This window comes from Ovis aries, chromosome X (assembly GCF_016772045.2).
Source record: "Ovis aries strain OAR_USU_Benz2616 breed Rambouillet chromosome X, ARS-UI_Ramb_v3.0, whole genome shotgun sequence".
In the NCBI taxonomy this organism is placed as follows: Eukaryota; Metazoa; Chordata; class Mammalia; order Artiodactyla; family Bovidae; genus Ovis; species Ovis aries.
The window spans coordinates 30,305,747-30,318,739 of NC_056080.1; positions in this window are offsets into that span (position 1 = coordinate 30,305,747).

Below are 12,993 nucleotides of genomic sequence, written 5' to 3' on the forward strand. Positions count from 1 at the left end.
GGGATTCCAAAGTGTGAGCATGAAAGGTAAAGGGGAGCCAGATGGGGAAGAAAGAGCCAGTGTAAGGATGTTTGAATCCGTTTTCAGGGACTCGATCCCACCAAGACCCCTGAATAGCCTACTGAAGACCTTCTAGCACTGTCCACCTGGCAGGCTGGTGTATTACTTATCCATGGGCTCATGATTCCCATTGCTTGAGGGTGGCCTCCAGGGACAGCAAGCCTTGGGCAGTGCCTCAGTGATCATCCAGCATGTTCCTGGTATTGGAGAAGGTCTGAGGCAGAAGGTAGTAGCAGCAGTGAGGGGTGAGTGACTGCAGTCCCTACCACTGCAGTCGAATCCAGAAGCATGCCCCTTATTTCATAACAGAGCCATATTCCATGTGTCCCCCTCACATACGATGGCCTGCTTTTAAAATTACTTTTGCTGAACTGTAATTGATATGTGATAGAAGGCACGGATGAGAAGGAGACACGGTGATGAATTTTCACAACTGTATATGCCCATGGAAATCCACTTCACATGAGATATGAAACATTTCCATCATCCCCAAAATTTCCTTGTGCCACCTGCTTGGAGCCAATCCCCATCCACACCCAACCCCGGTCCTGACCCCAGTCAACCCCTGCCCTGACTTGTATCACAAGAGATTAGATTAGGCTGTTTCAGAACTGTACATGAATGGGGACTTCCCTGGTGGTCCTGTGGCTAAGACTCCATGTTGCCAGTGCAGGGGTCCCAGGTTCGATCCCGCATGCCACAGCTAAAGATCCCGCATGCTGCAACTAAAAACTGGCATAGCCAATAAAGAAATAAGTATTTTTTTTAAAAAGAACTGCACATAAATTGAATCATATAGTATGTATTCTTAATTCTGGCTTCTTTTGCTCAACAAAATGTTCTTGAGCTTCTCACATGATGCTGCATCATCAGCAGATTCTTCCTTTTCATGGCTGAGAGGTCTTTTATTGTATGAATACGCCACAACTTCTTTATCCATTCTCCATCTGATGGAAATTTGGACCACTGCCAGTTTGGGGCTATTTAGGAGGAAAACTTATGAACATTCTTGTACAGTCTTTTGTGACCATTATAAATTTCTTATTTTATTAAGGTCTCTTTGCGTGTGTAGTCTCTTTCTAATAGTCTCTTTCTTTGCTTTATAAATCTTAGTGCAAGATGGAGAAGGAGTCAGAAAAAAAAAGAGAAGAAGGGAAGGCTCTGCTCCATTCCCTGGAAGGCCCACCACATCTCCTGGCCAAGCAGGCCATGTGTCACAGGAAATGGATTTAATACATGTGTGGAATGTTATATAAAAAGCAGTCAGAGTATCTTTTTTTAATATGCCCTTGAATATAAAAAACATGAGCAAAAGGCATCCCTAACTTCTTAATAGTACCTTTAACATACACGCCAGGTATGCAGTTTTTACTTTCTACTTGTTTGTGGTAAAATTTGAATTTCTTATGAGTATGCATTCTTTTATAATCACAGAAACAATAAAGATTTTTAAAGTCCATTCAATGTGGGTGATTCTCCAAGAATGTGTTTCCTCTCCTTGAAAAATCTCTGTTGTGGCAGAATGTAATGGTATCAAACACTATATATATATGCATATATAATATATATATAATGTATATGTATGAATATAGAGAAAAGTACGATAAATTTAAAATAAAAAAAAACTTGAACAGCCTGGAGCTGAGAATAGAGCATCAAATTATGGCCCCATTACCCTCTCTCAGAGGAAATAGCTAAAATACCTCCAAATAAGATTAGCATGATAAGGAAAGTACAAACAGCAAAGATATTTAAATCTAGAGATCAAAACTGGTTTTTATGCATCAGATGAAATCAGAGAACCTGAGGGGCAGACCTGTAAAGATCCCAGGGGCTTCTCAGCAGACATTTTGCTCATGGGTATTCTCTTCACCCCAGATGCTCTTCAAGGTGGTACAGTGGGGGACCTCACCATGAACCCTCTCCAGTCCAAGGCTCTTCATACCACTACCCCCCAATTTTTTGCCTTCAAGTCTCTGCTGCTACAGTCTCCTAGCCAGGCTGCCTCCATCAAACCCTCTGGTTCCCATGTCCCAAGTACTGATTTCTCTTGACTGCCAAGTTTCTGACTTACCATCCCCTCAGGGGACAGTTAAGACCTTCCCTCTCCCTGTGGGAAACCAGTACATTTTAGCAGTGGCCTTCCTGAGGCATGCCCTTGCCTCAGTGGTCTAACCTCAAATGCTAGCTTAAGTGGTGGGGGTTCCAGGCCCTCTAGGAAGAGGGTGTTCAGCACAGAGCTATTTAAGGGCCAGGCAGAGCTTCCAGTGAAGGCATGCACACGACCACCTCCTTCACTGATGGCTTGTCCTGCCTCCACTATTTCCCTTCAAGGATGGAGATTCTAAAGCACAAATTCATGAAGAGTAATTTTTTAGCTGCCGCTGGCACACAGCTGAGAATTGACTTGGGTCTCACTATGGAGCCAGGATGTGTCATGCTTGGAAAAGCTATTGCAGCAGTGGGGTGATCTCATTAAAGTCATAAAATAAACTAAAGCAATCAACACTGCATCCTTGGAAGGCTAGAAGCAGGTAGGAGCTCAGAAATCGCTGGGAGGCAGAAAGTTCCCTTTTCATGTTGGGGAGCAAAGATATTGGCTCCTATTCCTGGGCTAGGGTATCTGAATGCACACCTCTCTGCCTAATCACATACCTTGCTTCTTTGGCACCTACATGGACAAACTAATCCGCTGTGATATATTTAAAAAGTCAGCGTCACACAGCAATTTTTGTATTTGGTGCATACTCAACAGAAAAGCTTACCTATTTTCATGAAGAGGCCTGTGCAGGAATTTTCTTAGTGCTGGTCATGGTAGCTTACAATGGGAAGCCACAAAATCACCACCAACAGAAGAATGGATAAATTAAGACAGCAAGGAGAATGAAGGATCACATAATACAGCTGGATACCACAAGCATAATACTGAGTGAAAGAACCTGGATGCAAGAGTGCAGGCTGTAGGGTGCCATCTACATAAAGCAGGCAAGCGTTACTTTCATATGCTATTAGGAGTTACAGTGTTGACCCGCACAGGCATGTGCTGACTATGCAGGGGGCATGACGGAGCTCTTGAGGGGCTGGACCTGCTCTGATTTTTGTTCTGGGTGCTGGTTTCCAGCATGTGATCAGCTTTTGAAGCCTCACTGAGCTGTGCACTTATGATTTATGCACTTTTTGGTATGTATATTATACTAATAATTTCATGAGAACTCATTTGACAGGCACAAAGCTTCAGTTAAGCAAGATGAATAAACCCTGGAGAGCTGCTGTCAACAGTGTACTTACAGACGACAGTAATGTATCATACACTTAGAAACTTGTTAAGAGAGGAGAGCTCATGTTAAGTGCTCATACCACAACAAAGTTTTAAAAAACTGAAATCATTAGAAAAAAACTCTCAATGTCAGACTGTGACAGATGCTCAATGACTGTTAACTGCAGTGAAGGAAATCAAGAGGAGCAGAGGTGAATGGTTAAGTGGTACAAGGGTGTGAAAGTGACTGTAGTCTGCCAGGTTCCTCTGTCCATGGGATTCTCCAGGCAAGAATACTGGAGTGGGTGACCATTCCCTACTCTAGGGGATCTTCCCAGCCTGGGATGGAACCCAAGTCTCCTGCACTGCAAACAGATTCTCTACCATTTGAGCACCAGGGAAGCCTAGTACAAGGGTGTTGTTCAGTCACTAAGTCATGTCTGACTTTTTGTGACCCCATGGACTGCAGCACACCAGGCTTCCCTGTCCTTCACTATCTCCCAAAGTTTGCTCAAACTCATGTCCATTGAGTCAGTGATGCCATCCAATCAACTCAACCTCTGTCGCCCCCTTCTCCTCCAGAGTATAACGGTGTGCTCTGTGGCTAATATTTCTTGAGGAAAGAACTTCAAAAAGTAGAGAAAAGGAAGTGAGAAAGTGTGTCAAATGTCAGTATGTCCCTACTGATGGCCAAAAAGCATATGAAAAGATGCTCAACATTACTAATTATTAGAGAAATACAAAACAAAACCACGATGAGGTCTCACCTCACACAGGTCAGAATGGCCATCATGAAAAATTTACAAACAATAAATGCTGGAGAGAGTGAGGAGAAAAGGGAACCCTCTGACACTGTTGGTAGGAATGTAAATTTGTGGAATTGCTATGGAAACAGTATGGAGGTTTCTTTGAAAACTAAAAATAGATTACCATACAATCCAGCAACTCTACTCCTGGGCATATATCTGGAGAAAATCATAATTTGAAAAGATACATGCACCTAGTACACTGCCGCACTATTCACAATAGCCACAACACAGAAGCAACCTAAATGTCCATTAACAGATGAAAGGATAAACAAGTTGTGGTACATATATACAATGGAATATTACTCAGCCATAAAAAGAATGAAATAATGCCATTTACAACAACACAGATGGACCCAGAGATTATCATCCTAAACGAATTAGACAAAGACAAATATCATATCACTTATGTGTGAGATCTAAAAAATGATACAAATGGACTTATTTACAAAACAGAAATAGAAAAACTTATGGCTACCAAAGGGGAAAGGCAGAGGGAGGGATAAATTAGGAATTTGGGATAAACATATACACATTACTATATATAAAATAATCAACAAGGACCTACTGTATAGCACAGGGAACTCTACTAAATATTCTGTAATAACCTAAATGGGGAAAGAATATGAAAAACGATAGATATATGTATAAGTAAATCACTTTACCTATATGTCTTAAACTAAAAAATCATTGTGAATCAATTATATTCTAATATACTAAAAACATTTTTTTAAGTTTCAGTATGTGCCTTCTTGAAGAATCCAGAATAATTATACCAATGCAAAAAATGTCTCACACCAACAATCTTGACTTAACATATATGCAGAGTACATCATGCAAAATGCCAGGCTGAATGAAGCATAAGCTGGAATCAAGATTGCTGGGAGAAATATCAATAACCTCAGATATGTAGATGACAACACCTTTATGGCAGAAAAGGAAGAGGAACTAAAGAGCCTCTTGATGAAAGTGAAAGAGGAGAGTGAAAAAGCTGGCTTAAAACTCAACATTCAAAAAATGAAGATCATAGCTTCTGGTCTCATCACTTTATGGCAAACAGATGAGGAAACAATGAAACAGTGACAGACTTTCTTTCCTGGGCTCCAAAATCAATGCAGATGCTGAATGCAGCATGAAATTAAAAGATGCCTCCTTGTTGGAAGAAAAGCTATGACCAACCTAGACAGAGTATTAAAAAGAGACATTACTTTTCTGACAAAAGTCCATATAGTCAAAGCTATGGTTTTTCCAGTAGTCATATATGGACGTGAGAGTTGGACCATAAAGAAAACTGAGCACTGAAGAATTGATGCTTCTCAACTGTGGTGCTGGACAAGACTCTTGAGAGTCTCTTGGTCTGCAAGGAAATCAGACCAGTCAATCCTAAAGGAAATCAATCCTGAATATTCACTGGAAAGACTGATGCTAAAGCTGAAGCTCCAATATTTGGCCCCCTGATGCAAAGAGCTGACTCATTGGAAAAGACCCTGATGTTCGTAAAGGTAGAAGGCAGGAGGAGAAGGGGATGACAGAGGATGAGATGGTTGGACGGCATCACTGACTCTATGGACATGAGTCTGAGCAAGTTCTGGGAAGGTGAAGAACAGGGAGGCCTGGCATGCTGCAGTCCATGGGGTCACAGAGTCAGACATGCCAGAGAGACTGAACAAGAATAACAATCTTGACTAGCAAAAAGGTCGCATGTCAAGGCAAAAGGTAACCATCTCACGAAATTTCTTCCCTCTAGTAAAAGTCATACACATTATCAATATATTCTTTCTAAGAGGCAGTAAGAATTTTAAAGCGATTTCTCTTTGTTTCATATGTTGATAACTCTCTGGCTCCAAATCCTCAGAGCAAAACAAGACAACGTGTCCACTGCTCAACACTTAGTCACCCAGTGTTCTGGTCCTGACATGCTCATGTAAGAGTGCTCAAAAGCTAGACCAGGGCAAGTGTTCAGTCTTAAATGTCTGCTGAAGACAATTACACATCATTATATGTACACGAGATGAGATTCACATGCACAAGAGAAAAACCTTTGAGGAAATTGTCACAAAATTGATTGATGAGAATCTGCTGAATTCATTTTTCCTCCAAAGAACAAAGAACTCCCTGAGGATAAGTTGGGTACCTTTGTAGACCCCCATCTTGACACACAAGGTCCCTTTCCCCTGAAGCATCGTTTCTCACACCTTAGGGTGCTACATACCCTGGAGATCCTATTAAATTGCAGATTCCAATTTGTGGGTCTGAGCTGGGGACTGAGATTCTCCATTTCTAACAAACTCTCAAGTGAGCCTGATGTTGTTGTTCTGAGGACCACACTTTGAGTGGCACAGTCCTAAAATGGGGAGTTGTCAGTAATCATAGGAGCCTGATGAAATCCTCTTATTGATATTTTCAGGGGCTTTTCATTTTTTCGTATACACTACAAGTCTCTGGCAACAAAGCCACTATCAACAGTGATGGTAGGGGTGGACACTGATTGATGGAGGAGAGAAGTGGAGAAATACTATTCCCTACATACTATTTGTACTCTGTGATTCATGAACCACAGGAAGGTTCACTCATTCCAGAAATTAGATAAATACATTTACAAGAGGAAGAAAAAATCCCAATTCATCTATTATGTCTGGTTTGTTCCTAGCTAAGTAAAGCCAGCCCCAGTCTAATCTGTCTCAACATTCTGATTCATTCTTTAACTGGGTAAGCAAAGGTGGATCCATTGTGTGGAGATATCATTAGTATCCAGGAAGCACCAGGCTTGATCACAAGGGTCCCTCATCTTGTCCTGCAGCTGTTGATGGTGAGCCCTGTCACTAAGATTTGGGGTGGTTTCCGTGACTAATGACTGGTAGAAGGCTGCATACTTCGATGTGAGCACGTATCTAGGATATAATTCATCCACCAGATAAAGAAACCTGTTAAGGTTACAGCTCCTTCCAAGTGAAAGCTTTTCCAGCATTAAGCACAATCAAAGCAAAGCTGTTAGGATCAGGAAGAGGACTAACACACACAGGACACTCAAGTCTGAGGGGGAAAACGTACATTTTGGTGGGGGTGGGGGAGGAATCCAGCCTTTAACTGAACAATGGCCTTTCAAATACATTTTCACATACTGATTTGTTGAACTTCTGATCCATTCATAAACAGGAAAACATTTTAAAGTGTGTTTATAATTGTAGGATATTTACTGGTAAACTTTTTAATGAAGTATGGTAGGCAGAGAAAAGCATACAAATGAAAATTCACAAAAGTGAATCAATGAAATTTCACAAAGTGAACAGGGCCCAAGGAAAGGAATCAAGGCATAAAGCATCATTGGAACCCCAGAAAGCACTCACTATGCTTCCTTCCAGTTACTAACCCCTACCCCATGGTAAGCTCTATTTTGACGTCTAATAGCATAGTGGTTTTGCCCAGTTTTGAGCATTACAAGATGGAATCACGCACTGTTCTAAGATTTTAATTAGCACCTTCATGAACCCTTTTCTAATCAGTAAATTGTACATCTTCTGTCTCTATACTCAGAAAGGGTGCCAATGAATAGCTGGCTGATTAAGTTATCACAGTAGACCCCTAAACCACCGTGTGTTGTTTTTCTCAAAAGAGTTGCATGAAAGAATACTGTCCCCCAATTACAATACCTCTCTGTAAAAGGACACGTCCCAGGACAGCGTCTTCATCTCCCTTCTCTTTTCAAGTCATCGGTTTTAAATTACCAAGTGACCCAGAGGCACTGTAGATTTCAGGTCTGCAAATCTCTTCAGAGTCAGGAAAAGGAGTAGAGGAGAGGATAAATCCTCCTCCTGTCAGCAAACCCCGAAACAACAATACCCCTGTTAACCTCATTAGGGAGAAATTCCATGGCAAGGAGAGAAGATGTAGCCCTCCTGGAGTGAAATTATCGGCTCTGCTGGAGTAAGATGGGGCCAGACCAGGGGTGACTTTGTTTTAGCTTTAGCAGCTGGCTAAGCGGGATGGATGCCTGAGGGATGTCTTTTGGGTGAGGACAGTCTGGGCAGGGGAACATATATAAAGTGGCACAAAGAAGCCTTCAGAAGAAGATGTTATAAAGGCAACTGATGAAGTTGTTGACAGGACGGACAGAGACCTGGAAATCTAGTTTTGTGGTATGGATGTCAGGAATCAGGGCTATTTATGACCATACAGAGGATACTGGAAACCAAAAAGGAGAGCAGCAGCTTTACTTTCCCATTTTTTCCCCCTCAGAAAACCACTCTGGCTGAAGTCTGCCTCACTTCATGTCAAACCCAGCAAGACTGAGGGGATGATAATAGCCCTGGGGAAGAATCTGAAGACCAAGAGCCCATTTTATCATAGCAGGAGAGATGAAAGCGTCGTTCTTGGCCCAGGATCACATTGCTATGGCTCCAGAATGGAAGGACTTCATACAAAAGGTTTACCCATTTAAAGTCCTTTTATAATGTCCATAGGCCTGACATCTTGATCAGGTCACACATCCCATCGTATTTTAGGTCATCACACCTACTGGAGGTGGCACAGGGCCATGAAAGGAAACGTGGCAACTGGGAAGCTTGTGAGCAGCAAATACTCACAGGGCACCTAGTCTGCAGTTGGCACAGATGGAAGTACATTCCCTTGCCTTAGGGGATTCACCATCCTTAGAAATGCAGACTCTTGAACTCCTCCCCACTCCTGCATCAGAATCTGCATGCAATCAAGACCTCGAGGTGGTTTCCACCAATATGGAAGTTCAAGGGGCTTTGACCTGAAATGAGACTCTAGCTCAGTTATTCTAAACTCTAGTTGCATATTAGAACATTCTGGAGAGTCTGTGAAATCCTTGTTTCCTTTCCTACACTGTTGCTGGGAATGTAAGGTGGTGCAGCCATTGTGGAAAATAGTATGGAGGTTCTTCAGAAAACTAAAAGGAAAATCAGCATATGATCCAATCATCCAAGTCCTGGGCATATACCTAGACAAAACTGTAATTCAAAAAAGATACATGCACTCCTATGCACAAGACATGGAAAATACCTACATGTCCATTGAGAGATGAATGGATAAAGAAGATATGCTACACATATACAATGGAATACTATCAGCATCCCCCCCAAAAGAATGATATGCCACTTGCAAGCAACATGGCTGCAACTAGAGGTTATCATGCTAAGTGAAGTCAGTCAGAATAAGAAAGACAAATACCATATGATATCACTTATATGTGGAATCTAAACTATGACATAAATGAACCCATCTACAAACAGAAACAGAATCATGGACACAGAGAACAGACTGATGGTTCCCATTTGGATGGAGGTTGGGGTTGGCAGAGGGGTGGAGTGGGAGGCCAAGGTTAGCTGATGTGAGCTTTTACATACAGGGTGGATAAAAAGGCCCTACTGTATAGCACAGGGAGAACTGTATTCAACATCCTATGATAAATGGTGATGGAAAAGAACACATTTTTTAAAAAAGAATATATATATATATGTGTGTGTGTGTGTGTGAGTATGACTAAATCACTTTGCGGTTCAGCACTAATTAGTACAACACTGAAAATCAACTGGGCGTCCCAGGTGGCACTAGTGGCAAAGATCCACCTGCCAGTGCAGGAGACATAAGAGACCTGGGTTTGATTCCTGGGTCAGGAAGATGCCCTGGAGAAGGGCATGGCACCCCACTCCAGTACTCTTGCCTGGAGAATCCCATGGACAGAGGAACCTGGTGGGCTACAGTCCACGGGGTCGCAAAGAGACAGATATGACTGAAGTGACTTAGCACACACACACATACTTCAATTTTTTAAAAGTCCTTATTCCCAAGAGAGCAGTAAACCACAAGACCTGGGGCAGGAGCATTTCAGGCCCAGAGAAGAGCCAGGGAAAAGGTATGAGGTGGGGACAATCTTGGAGTACTTCAAGGACAACAAATAGGGCTAGTTGATGGTGAGAGTGATGGGAGTTGAGGCCAGCCAGAAAGGCCATTCCAAAGTGACCTTCAGGCGACTGGAACTAGGATCGATGAGAAGCCACTGATGACTTTTGAACAGTTAGTCAGCATTTAGTATAAAAAAATACTTCAGCCTTGAGTTAAACCATGATGTTTTTAAATAGTCGTGTGTTTTTTTTAACCACCTTACCCCATTAAAAAACAAAACAAAACCCTTGCAAAACTGAGAGTAGTGCACTAATGCAGTGTGGAAATCAAAAATTGTGTTAGGATAACAAAATTCACAGAGGAAGATAAATTAAGTAAAAACCATAGGTTGAAGTCTTCGTGCGCTGCTGCAAGATCAGTTGATCAGTGGGCGGGGTCAGGTAGAGAGCCCCTCTGCGGATTATTTACAAGGCAAAATGATAGATCAGGCCCTCTTCCCAGACTTCCTCTTGGGCTGCTTGCTCCCTCTTCCCGCACACCGCCCCCCCCCCCCCACAGCAATTCCTTGGTCTCTTTTAGCCATACTCCTGTCAGAAGTCACTTAATATCAGTTGGGCAAGCTCTTAATAAAATCTGTGCACATGGCTTGTATTCTCATCCTGAAATGGGCCTGCCTCACTTCTTCCTCAAAATCACAACTCTGGGTCCGGGGATGACGGCACAAAGTCAAACCAAGTGAGGGCTGGAGGAGGACACGGTGCAGTCTGGGAGATGAATCCCAGGAAAGACAGTCAAGTACCATCCAATCCAGTTCTCCCTAAATAGATTTGGAAACTGAGACCTAAAAAAGTGAACTTGCTTTTTTATTGGTCAGGATGCAGAGCTAATTTGTGGCCGAATCCACCCAGGCCATCAATGAAAACGCCTGCCCTCTGGGGCCTGCCAAACTCCTTCATGAGCACCGTTTGCCTCCAGAGACCCTGGTATCCCACCCCCACCTCAAGCCTGCGCATGGCTTTATGTCTTTTTCCCTGTCCTTGGAGTTTCTGGGACTATCTCCAAAATTCTCCCTAGAGTCAGGAGAAGTCCAGCAAAGATATGTAAATATCAGAGGGCCCTTAGAGACTGTGGAGTACAAAGAACTCTTCAGCTGGTGGGAAGCTCCAGGGGCTGCCCCAGCTTCAGACCTGAGCCATTCCAGCAGGAAGCCCACAGCAACCAGCATTTTAAGAGCCTTCACCAAAGTGGCTGCCAGCACTAGAAGGTCCCCTAGGACTGTGCATCATCCCGTGTGACCTAAGGTAACCCTGGACCCCATAAACAAGCCCCAGCAATCAGTGTGCCACCAATCAGCCTTCAGAAGACTTGAATGTAACGGCCCTCACGGTCAGGCACATTCTTGGCAAAAGCAGTGTGGTTGGTTGGACCTCCCATGCAGGAGTCACTCAGGACCCAGGACCTCAGCACCTACTCTAACTTTTGCTGCATAACAAGCCATTAAAATGCTGGAGAGGGTGCGGAGAAAAGGGAACCCTCTTACACTGTTGGTGGGAATGTAAACTAGGACAGCCACTATGGAGAACAGTGTGGAGAGTCCTTAAAAAACTGGAAATGGAACTGCCATACAACCCAACAATCCCACTGCTGGGCATACACACCGAGGAAACCAGAATTGAAAGAGACATGTGTACCCCAATGTTCATCGCAGCACTGTTTACAATAGCCAGGACATGGAAGCAACCTAGATGTCCATCAGCAGACGAATGGATAAGAAAGCTGTGGTACATACACAATGGAGTATTAGTCAGCCATTAAAAAGAATACATTTGAATCAGTTCTAATGAGGTGGATGAAACTGCAGCCTATTATACAGAGTGAAGTAAGCCAGAAAGAAAAACACCAATACAGTGTATTAATGGATATATATGGAATTTACAAAGATGGTAACGATGACCCTATATGTGAGACAGCAAAAGAGACACAGATGTAAAGAACAGACTTTTGGACTCTGTGGGAGAAGGTGAGGGTGGGATGATCTGAGAGAATAGCATTGAAACATGTATATTATCACATGTGAAATAGACTGCAGGTCCAGGTTCGATGCATGAGACAGGGTGCTCAGGGCTGGTGCACTGGGATGACCCTGAGGGATGGAATGGGGAGGGAGGGGGGTTCAGGAATGAGAACACATGTACACCCATGGCTGATTCATGTCAATGTATGGCAAAAACCACTACAATAAAGTAATTAGCCTTCAATTAAAATAAATAAATTAATTAATTTAAAAAAATTTAGTGGCTTGAACTAATAAGCATTGGTTCATTCTCCTGATTCTGGGTGTCAGCTGAGAGGTTCTTCCAGTCTGGGCTGCCTAGTATGGTCTCAGTCACCTGTCTAGTAGTTGGCAGGGTGGCTGGTCTCAGGGGCCACAGGTGGGATGGTTCATTTCTGTTCCATGGACTCCAGCAGGCTAGCCTGAGCTTCTTCACACAGTTAACTCAGGGTGGCAAGGAGAGGGCAGCTTCACAAGGTAGGGGCTAGTGATGATTCTCATAGAAAACAGGAAAGGTGGGGGGAGGGATAGCATAGGAGTCTGGGATTAACAAAACATACCACTATATATAAAACAGGTAATCAATAAGGACCTACTAGATAGCACAGGGAACTCTACTCAATATTCTGTAATAAACTACATGGGGAAGCATCCTGAAAAAGAGCGGATATATGTATATGGATAACTGAGTCACTTTGCTGTACAGCTGAAACGTACACACCATTGTTAATCAACTATACTCCAGTATAAAATTCACATTTTTAAAAAAGATTCTGTTGTATCCTATGGCTAAGCTCAGGTTCAAGGGGTAGGAAAATAGATGCAGGGATGGGAGGGACATCCCTGGTGGTCCAGTGGTTAAGACTCTAAGCTCCCAATACAGAGGGCCAAGGGTTGATCCCTGGTCAGGGAACTAGATCCAGGGCTTCCCTGGTGGCTCAAATGGTAAA